This window comes from Phocoena sinus, chromosome 4 (genome assembly GCF_008692025.1).
Source record: "Phocoena sinus isolate mPhoSin1 chromosome 4, mPhoSin1.pri, whole genome shotgun sequence".
NCBI classification, from domain to species: domain Eukaryota; kingdom Metazoa; phylum Chordata; class Mammalia; order Artiodactyla; family Phocoenidae; genus Phocoena; species Phocoena sinus.
In genome coordinates, this window is record NC_045766.1 from 44,405,553 (window position 1) to 44,416,004 (window position 10,452).

Sequence of the window (10,452 nt, forward strand, 5' to 3'; positions counted from 1 at the left end):
GTAGAGTGAGCAAAACAGATATTGCCTTAAGAAGGACATTTATTGGTCAATAACTCTTTATTAGTTGTGTATATTATCATCTCTTTATTTTAGCCCTTCACTTCTTATCCTTTGATCTGGTAATTCCTTTTTATACCCTGGACCCTTGTGTTATTTCTGGCAAGGAAACTGACCTAGAAAAGATTCAACATAATTAATCTACACTTAAAAGTTTTCACTATATATTTATTAATACTGAATTTTTAAATTAAAGATTTTTTTCTTTTTCAATGATTTTCAAACTATGACTATAATGTGCTTTTCTTTATATTTCTGCTGACTGGATTTATTGAACTTCTTTTATCCTTAGGTTCATAGTTTTCATCAAACTAGGATATTCCTTGGCCATAATTTCTTAAAATATTTTTTCTTCCACCTTCAGGCCTTATTCCTTTTGTGCTTCATTCTATTACTGTCTTCAAGCACACTGATCTTTTCTTCTGTGGCATCTAATCTGCTGTTAACATGAACCAGTGTACTATTTATTTCAAATATTGTTTTGTACCTCTAAAAGATTTATGGACTTATTTTTTAGAAGCTTTGGTCTTTTTTGCTGTCTTCTAATTCCCTCCTCATCGTATTCATAGTTTTGTTTATATTCTGAGTATTTGGGACATATATATTAGGTATTGTAATACATTGTCCACTAATTCCTTCATCTCTGTCATTTCTGCATCTTTTTCTTTTGATTCATTTTTCTGCTGATTAGCAACCATATTTTCTTCCTGCCTATTTGCATACCTAGTATTGTTGTATTAGATCTTAGAAATTATGATTTTTACATTGTGGGGTGATGGATTTTGTTTTATTTCTTTAACAAGTTTTGGATTTTTCTCTGGCATGTAGGTAAGCTACTTTTTTGATCCTTTTGGGACAGCCATTAAACCTTGTGAGGGTGAGTTCAGGGAAGTCTTTACAGCAGATTTGGCCCAACTTCTAAAGTGATACCCATGTGTAAACTATCTCTTATGCCCCGTAAAGTAAAATGCATTTCTGCTTTTGTATTTTTGAGCTCTAGGATTTGTTTAGATTGGTATTACCCCAGCCACCTCATGGAATATCACCCTATTCATGTTCAGACCAGTAATAAGGTAAATATGCAAGAAAACCTCCTGTCTGTAGTCCTCTGAAGCTCTCTCTCTGTGCTGTCAACTCCTCTCCCATATCCTTTCAGACACATTGAGCCTCCTCTACCTCCTTCCACCCCAACTTCTGGCCCTTCAGCTGGTTGAGATTACTTGGCTTTGTTTGGTTTTTCTTTCCCTGCACCACAGCCTGGAAACTGACTTCAGAAAGTAATCCATGTCAAGCATAAGGCTGGCTTGTTTGTTTTCTTTCTCTCAAGGATCACAGTCCTGTTCTGGCTGTTTTCTAATGTCTGAAACCTGTAGATATATATATGTTTTTATAGTTTCTTAAAGCAGCAGAGCCATTCTTAGAGCAGTGCTTTATGGGCAGAAGTGGAAATACGTTTGAAGTCATTAAAATTTTTTTTCTATTTCTTTCACTGAAAAGGCCCAGAAATAATGATACATCATGAATACAAGGATACCCAGCATCCAGATCCTTGTTTTAAAATACTATTAATCACTGAGATGAAACAAAACCCCTTATGGCTGACTTCCAGTTTCCCACTGACTAATTACAGATATGGGACAGGGAAACTAAGAGATGAGGCTGCAAATTCTTGTTACACTCGCAAGTAAAAAATGCTAAAAAAAAATGATGACAGTATATCAAAATTTTAAAGGTGTCTGAACAGCTCATATATCAAACATTTTAAGAGTGTCAGTGAAAAACAGATGGGCTAATGTTTTAGGAGTAAAGGTCTTTCTCAAAATATAAAGTGACATTGACATTGTAGGAAAAAATGAATAAATATAGATTCACTTTAACAAAGCCTAAAATAAAGGCTTTCACAAGATAAAGAGATCCACTAATAATTTAACTGCCAGGTAGAAAAAAATTTAACATTCTTCTGATGAGGATAACAAAATTAGGATTTTCTGCAATATATCATCTATAATGTTTTATATATAGTTAAAATTTTAGACATGTGAAGAGGCAGGAAAATTGAATCCATAATAAAAGGAGAAAGCAAGTGAATAGAAAAAGATACTCAGATGGCACATTTGTTGGAATTAGCAGCCAAAGACTTCAAATTTACTATTAGAAATATGTTAAATAATTTACAGTAAAAGATGAATAGAGTGGCAAAGATATAAGGAATTTTAGGACAGATTGAAATCTCTTTAAAAAGTACCAAAAAGAAATCTGAGAACTAAAAAGATACAATATTTGAAATAAAATTATTAGATGGGAATAATAATAATACAGAGAAAAGAATCATGGTACTTGAAGACCAGTAAATAGAAACTATTCAATCTAATCTGAAGCACAGATAGAAAAAATATATATATTAAAAAATAAACAGAGCCACAAAGACAAGGGGATGATAAAAACAGTCTAAAATACATGTAATTGTTGTCCCAGGAGGAGGAGCAAAAATGAGAAAGAAAAAATATTAACAGTGACTAAAAATTAGTAGATTTTAAAAACATCAATCTACAGAGCCAAGAAGAAAGGAAATTCCAAGCTGGACAAATACAGTAAAAACCACACCAGGTCTCAGTATGGTCAAACTGCTAAAAATGAGATATAGAGAACATCTTGAAAGCAACCAGTTAAAAAAAAGAGAGAGAGAAAAAGAAAAAAGGGAGAGAGAGAGAGAGAGAGAGAGAGAGCAAGCAATGCATGAAGTAGAGAACAATAAACAGGACAGCTAATTTCTCAGAAGAAGTAATGGAGGGCAAAAGGCAAAGAAATGACATCTTTAAAGTGCTTAAGAAAACAAATTGCCCTCCCATCATGCAGCTTGCTCAAGCCTCTTAGATAGCTTCATCCACCAGAGGGCAGACAGCAGAAGCAAGAAGAATTACAATCTTGTGGCCTGTGGAACAAAACCCACATTCACAGAAAGACACACAAGATGAAAAGGCAAAGGACTATGTACCAGATGAAGGACCAAGATAAAACCCCAGAATAACAACTAAATGAAGTGGAGATAGGCAACTTTCCAGAAAAAGAATTCAGAAAAATGATAGTGAAGACTATCCAGCACCTCAGAAAAAGAATGGAGGCAAAGATTGAGAAGATGCAAGAAATGTTTAACAAAGACCTAGAAGAATTAAAGAACAAACAAACAGAGATGAACAACACAATAACTGAAATGAAAAATACACTAGAAGGAATCAATAGCAGAATAACTGAGGCAGAAGAACGGATAAGTGACCTGGAAAACAAAATGGTGGAATTTACTTCTGTGGAACAGAATAAAGAAAAAAGAATGAAATGAAATGAAGACAGCCTAAGAGACCTCTGGGACAACATTTAACGCAACAACATTCACATTATACAGGTCCCAGAAGGCAAAGAGAGAGAGAAGGACCTGAGAAAATATTAGGAGAGATTACAGTCGAAAACTTCCCTAACATGGGAAAGGAAATAGCCACCTAAGTCCAGGAAGCACAGAGAGTCTCATACAGGAAAATCCCAAGGAGAAACATGCTGAGACACATAGTAATCAAATTGGCAAAAATTAAAGACAAAGAAAATTAATGAAAGCAGTGAGGGAAAAATGACAAATAACATACAAGGGAACTCCCATAAGATTAACAGCTAATTTCTCAGCAGAAACTCTACAAGCCAGAAGGGAGAGGCAAGATATAATTAAAGTGATAAAAGAGAAAAACCTACAACCAAGATTATTCTACCCAGCAAGGATCTCATTCAGATTTGATGGAGAAATCAAAAGCTTTACAGACAAGCAAAATCTAAGAGAATTGAGAACCACCAAACCAGTTCTACAACAAATGCTAAAGGAACTTCTCTAAGTGGGAAACAAAAGAGAAGAAAAAGACCTACAAAAACAAACCCAAGACAATTAAGAAAATGGTAATAGAAACACACATAACAATAATTACCTTAAAGGTGAATGGATTAAATGCTCCAACCAAAAGACACAGGCTCGCTGAATGGATACAAAAACAAGATCCATATATAGGCTGTCTACTAGAGACACACTTCAGTCCTAGGGACACATACAGACTGAAAGTGAGAGGATGGAAAAAGATATTCCATGCAAATGGAAATCAAAAGAGAGCTGGAGTAGCAATACTCATATCAGATAAAATAGACTTGAAAATAAAAAGTGTTACAAGAGACAAGGAAGGACACTACATAATGATTAAGGGATCAATCCAAGAAGAAGATATAACAATTAAAAATATATATGCACCCAACATAGGAGCACCTCAATACATAAGGCAACTGCTAACAGCTCTAAAAGAGGAAATCGACAGTAACACAATAATAGTGGGGGATTTTAACACCTCACTTACACCAATGGACAGATCATCCAAATGAAAATAAATAAGGAAACAGAAGCTTTAAAAGACACAAAAGATCAGATAGATTTAACTGATATTTATAGGACATTCCATCCCAAAACAGTAGAATACACTTCTTCGCAAGTGCACATGGAACATTCTGCAGGATAGATCACATCTTGGGTCACAAATCAAGCCTCAGTAAATTTAAGAAAATTGAAAACATATAAAGCATCTTTACTAACCACAACGCTATGAGATTAGAAATCAATTACACGCCAAAAAACATTAAAAAAAAAAAAGCAAAAAGGGTTTCCCTGGTGGCGCAGTGGTTGAGAGTCCGCCTGCCAATCCAGGGGACATGGGTTCGTGTCCCGGTCTGGGAAGATCCCACATGCCAAGGAGCGGCTAGGCCCATGAGCCATAGCCACTGAGCCTGCGCGCCTGGAGCCTGTGCTCCAACATGGGAGAGGCCACAACAGTGAGAGGCCCACATACTGAAAAAACATAAAAAACACAAACACACGGAGGCTAAAAAATACATTACTAAATAACCAAGACATCCCTGAAGAAATCAAAGAGGAAATCAAAAAAATATCTAGAGACAAATGACAATGAAAACACAATGATCCAAAACCAATGGGATGCAGCAAAAGCAGTTCTAAGAGGGAAGTTTAGAGCTATACAAGCCTACCTCAAGAAACAAGAAAAATCTCAAATAAACAATCTAACCTTACACCTAAATGAACTATATAAAGAAGAAAAAACAAAACCCAAAGATAGCAGAAGGAAAGAAATCATAAAGATCAGAGCAGGAATAAAGGAAATAGAAACAAAAAAAACAATAGCAAAGATCAATAAAACTAAAAGCTGGTTCTTAGAGAAGATAAATAAAATTGATATACCATTAGACAAACTCATCAAGAAAGTGAGGGAGAGGACTCAAATCCATAAAATTAGAAATGAAAAAGGAGAAGTTACAACAGAGACTGCAGAAATACAAAGCATCCTAAGAGACTACTACAAGAAAGTCTATGCCAAAAAAATGGACAACCTGGAAGAAATGGACAAATTCTTAGAAAGGTAAACCTTCCAAGACTGAACCAGGAAGAAATAGAAAATATGAACAGACCAATAACAAATAATGAAATTGAAACTGTGATTAAAAATCTTCCAACAAACAAAAGTCCAGGACCAGATGGCTCCACAGCTGAATTCTACCAAACATTTAAAGAAGAGCTAACACCCATCCTTCTCAAACTCTACTAATAAATTGCAGAGGAAGAAACACTCCCAAATGCATTCTATGAGGCCACCATCATCCTGATACCAAAACCCGACAAAGATACTACAAAAAAAGAAAATTACAGATCAATGTCACTGATGAATATAGATGCAAAAATCCTCAGCAAAATACTAGCAAACAGAAGCCAACAACACATTTAAAGAATCATACACCATGATAAAGTGGGATTTATCCCAGGGATGCAAGGATTCTTCAATATACCCAAATCAATCAATGTGATACACCATATTAACAAACTGATGGATAAAAACCATATGATCAACTCAATAAATGCAGAAAAATCTTTTGACAATATTCAACATCCATTTATGATAAAAACTCTCCAGAAAGTTGACATAGAGGGAAACTACCCAAACATAATAAAGGCCATATATGACAAACTTATAGCAAACATCATTCTCAATAGTGAAAAACTGAAAGCATTTCCTCTAAGATCAGGAACAAGACAAGGATGTCCACTCTCACCACTATTATTCAACATAGTTTTGGAAGTCCTACCTGTGGCAATCAGAGAAGAAAAAGAAATAAAAGGAATACAAATTGGAGAAGAAGAAAAACTGTCACTGTCTGCAGATGACATGATACTATACATAGAGAATCCTAAAGATGCCACCAGAAAACTACTAGAGCTAATCAATGAATTTGGTAGTTGCAGGATAAAAAAATTAATGCACAGAAATCTCTTGCATTCCTATACACTAATGATGAAAAATCTGAAAGAGAAATTAAGAGAACACTCCCAGTTACCAGTGCAACAAAAAGAATAAAATAACTAGGAATAAACCTACCTAGGGAGATAAAAGACCTGTATGCAGAAAACTATAAGACACTGATGAAAGAAATTAAAGATGATACAAACAGATGGAGAGATATACCTTGTTCTTGGAGTGGAAGAGTCAATATTGTAAAAATGACTATACTACCCAAAGCAATCTACAGATTTAATGCAATCTCTATCAAATTACCAATGCCATTTTTACAGAAGTAGAACAAAAAATCTTAAAATTTGTATGGAGACACAGAAGACCCTGAATAGCCAAAGTAGTCTTGAGGGAAAAAATGGAGCTGGAGGAATCAGACTTCCTGACTTCAGACTATACTACAAAGCTACAGTAATCAAGACAATATGATACTGGCACAAAAACAGAAACATAGATCAATGGAACAAGATAGAAAGCCCAGAGATAAACCCACATGCCTATGGTCAACTGATCTATGACAAAGGGGGCAAGGATATACAATGGAGAAAAGACAGCCTCTTCAATAAGTGGTGCTGGGAAAACTGAACAGCTAAATGTAAAAGAATGAAATTAGAACACTCTCTAACACCATACACAAATATAAATTCAAAATGGATTAGAGACCTCAATGTAAGACTAGACACTATAAAACTCTTAGAGGAAAACATAGGAAGAACACTCTTTGACATAAATCACAGTAAGATCTTTTTTGATCCACCTCCTAGAGTAATGGAAATTAAAACAAAAAATAAGAAATGGGACCTAATGAAACTTAAAAGCTTTTGCATAGCAAAGGAAACCATAAACAAGACAAGAAGACAAGCCTCAGAATGGGAGAAAATATTTGCAAACGAATCAGCAGACCAAGGATTAATCTCCAAAATATATAAACAGCTCATGCAGCTCAATAATAAAAAAACAAACAACCCAGTCCCAAAATAGGCAGAAGACCTAAATAGACATTTCTCCAAAGAAGACATACAGATGGCCATGAAGCACATGAAAAGCTGCTCAACATCATTAATTATTAGAGAAATGCAAACCAAAAGTACAATGAGGTATCACCTCACACCAGTTAGAATGGGCATCATCAGAAAGTCTACAAACAACAAATGCTGGAGAGGGTGTGGAGAGAAGGGAACCCTTTTGCACTGTTGGTGGGAATGTAAATTGATACAGCCATTATGGAGAACAGTATGGACGTTCCTTAAAAAACTATAAATGAAATTACCATATGACCCAGCAATCCCACTACTGGACATATACCCAGAGAAAACTATAATTCAAAAAGACACAGGCACCCCAATGTTCATTCCAGTACTATTTACTATTGTAAATAGCCATTTACAATGGAAGCAACCTAAATGCCTATTGACAGACGAATGGATAGAGAAGATGTGGTACATATATACAATGGAATATTACTCAGCCATAAAAAGGAATGAAATTGGGTCATTTGTAGAGACGTGGTTGGATCTTGAGACTGTTATACAGAGTGAAGTAAGTCAGAAAGAGAAAAACAAATATTGTATATTAACCTATATATGTGGAACCTAGAAAAATGGTACAGATGAACTGGTTTGCAGGGCAGAAATTGAGACACAGATGTAGAGAACAAACATATGGACACCAAGGGGGGAAAGCGGCAGGCGGGTGGTGGGGTGGTGTGATGAATTGGGCAATTGGGATTCACTTGTATACACTGATGTGTATAAAGTTGATGACTTTAAGAAACTGTGTATAAAAAAATAAAAGAGGGAAAAATTTTAAAAAAAGAAAACAAAGTACATTTACCCTTATTTTTAGGAAATGCAAATTAAACTAATATTAGTGGATAGAGGGTCATCATGTCTGCAACTGACTCTCAAATGGTTCCAAAAAAGAGAAACAGGTACATATAGCATATAAAGCATATATGGCAAAGTGTTAACCTTTGGGGAATCTGGGTGAAGGATATATAAAAATCCTTTGTACTATCTTTGAAAGCTTTCTGTACACAGTACAAAGTTAGAAATAAGGGAAAAAAACTGTACATTTACCTAGAATTTTATATACAGTGAAAGTATTCTTCAAAAAGGAAGCCAAAATAAACTTTCAGAAAAACAAAACCAAAGAGAATCTAGGACTAACAGAGCAGAGTTGCAAGGGTCACCACAGGAAGTGAATCCAGCTGAAGAAAATGAGACTGGAAATAATTCTTGCCTTATATGAAGTGGTATGATATTAATTCAAGGTAGGTGAAAAGTTAAGGAAGCATATTGTAATCCCTAAAATAACCACTATAAAACTAATTGAACCAGTGAATAATAAAATTCTATGTAGGAGATCAAATAGAATACTAAAAACAGTCAATTATTTTCATTATTTTAACAGAAAGTAAGGGAGGGGATGGAAACTAGGGACTTGAGGGCTCCTGGCCCAGTGTTCTGCCTCCTTGGTGTGGACTGGACCCTGCTGCCCCCTCAGCAGAAAATTACTAAGGAAACAAATGGCATTCTACAAAAATTGAGGCAGAAGATCAAAATCTGAGTCGTAGGCAGGTTGAATTTCGATAAAGTACAGGTGAAGCTGGGAAATGATATGATTAAAAATATATGATTATGTGTTTCCAGGAAATGGCTTCGTAGCATACAAAGATGGGCAACTCTTATATAAACAGAATATTCAAGGTCACCTTGGTAAGGCCCTAATCCAAGATTTAATCAATGACTGTCTGAGCTACATTGTAGAAACCAAACTCCTGAAGAAGAAGGGGTGCTTTCATTGAAATTCTAAATGGGATGTGAATTCATCCTCTATTGAAAGAAGCTGCAGCCCCAAAGAACACATGGAGTTCTATATGCATTATAAAGAAATAAAATATAAGACAAAAATGTGTAGCAAATCTGTGGAAAGCATTTGCAAATAAAGGCCTCACCTTTTCTGTAGGAGGCCAAATCAGCTTTGAGGTCTTTTGGGATGGATAGAGAAAGAGGTATTGCCTGGGACATGTGGAAAATCATGGTTATAAGACCATTTCTTTCTTTGGAGACAAAACTGTGGCAGGTGGGAACGACCATGAGATCTTCACAGACCTGGGAACTGCAGGCCACACGAGTCTGTGCCTGAGGACACAGGAAAGATCTGTGAAGAGCTCTTGTACTAATGGTCATTTTCCCTGTGGGAAGAAGAGGGAGCTAATGAGCCTGACAGGGTCATTCGGTGGCCAAATCCAAGGTCTCCCCTTCATACGCCCACATGACCCAGCCCATGCCAGGCTCTCCACAGGGTTCAGTCAACTTATAGGGTCCTGACAGTGATATCCTCATGCAGCAGAGAAACCTCCCTCTATCCCCAAACACGTGAGGCCTTCCACCACCAATGCCAGAAGAGAGAAGAAAAGACTTGTCAAGAATGGAGCAAAGGAATAACCCCACCAATAGACTTTATCCCCCAACTCCATATTTGCAATCACAGTATGCCTGGGCTTTGGGGAAACTTCCTATCATTCTAGAAAGAACAAACGTGCCGGGACCCTCCCTCTTCATGGGTCCTGTGATAAATGTCACAGATATTTATGTTTGGACCCCCTGCATCAATAACAGAAAGGGGGATTTGTGATGAGAAAGAAAGGACAGGACAACTACAATGATTCAACCCTGGGACAAAAGCCTAAAAAACACTTTCTGAAATGAAGCTCCCTCCTGAGTGTCAGTTTGATGGGGCTTTGAAACTGAGAAGAATGTGATCACTGTGGTGGTATTCAGTTAAGTGACTCGGTACAATCTTTCTTTTCCAATCCTGCTTCCTATTTGTGAGGTGCAGACCTCAGTACGGGCTGCTGACAGATGACTGGCCAAGTGACCACTGACCCCAAGTAGTTTGCACTCAGCTCTCCCAGAAGGCAGATCAGCTCTGTATCCACTACACCTTGAATACCCTGGCTGGTTCTCGGCAACCATGGAGATAGGAGGAAATAGAAGCCAACAACCCCTGGTTA

The 10,452-nt window shown here is 36.4% G+C and overlaps 1 pseudogene; it reads left to right on the top strand.

Moving 5' to 3' along the window:
- The first annotated feature begins 8,861 nt into the window (after nt 1–8,861).
- LOC116752604 lies at nt 8,862–9,618 on the top strand (annotated as a pseudogene).
- The last annotated feature ends 834 nt before the right edge of the window (nt 9,619–10,452 follow it).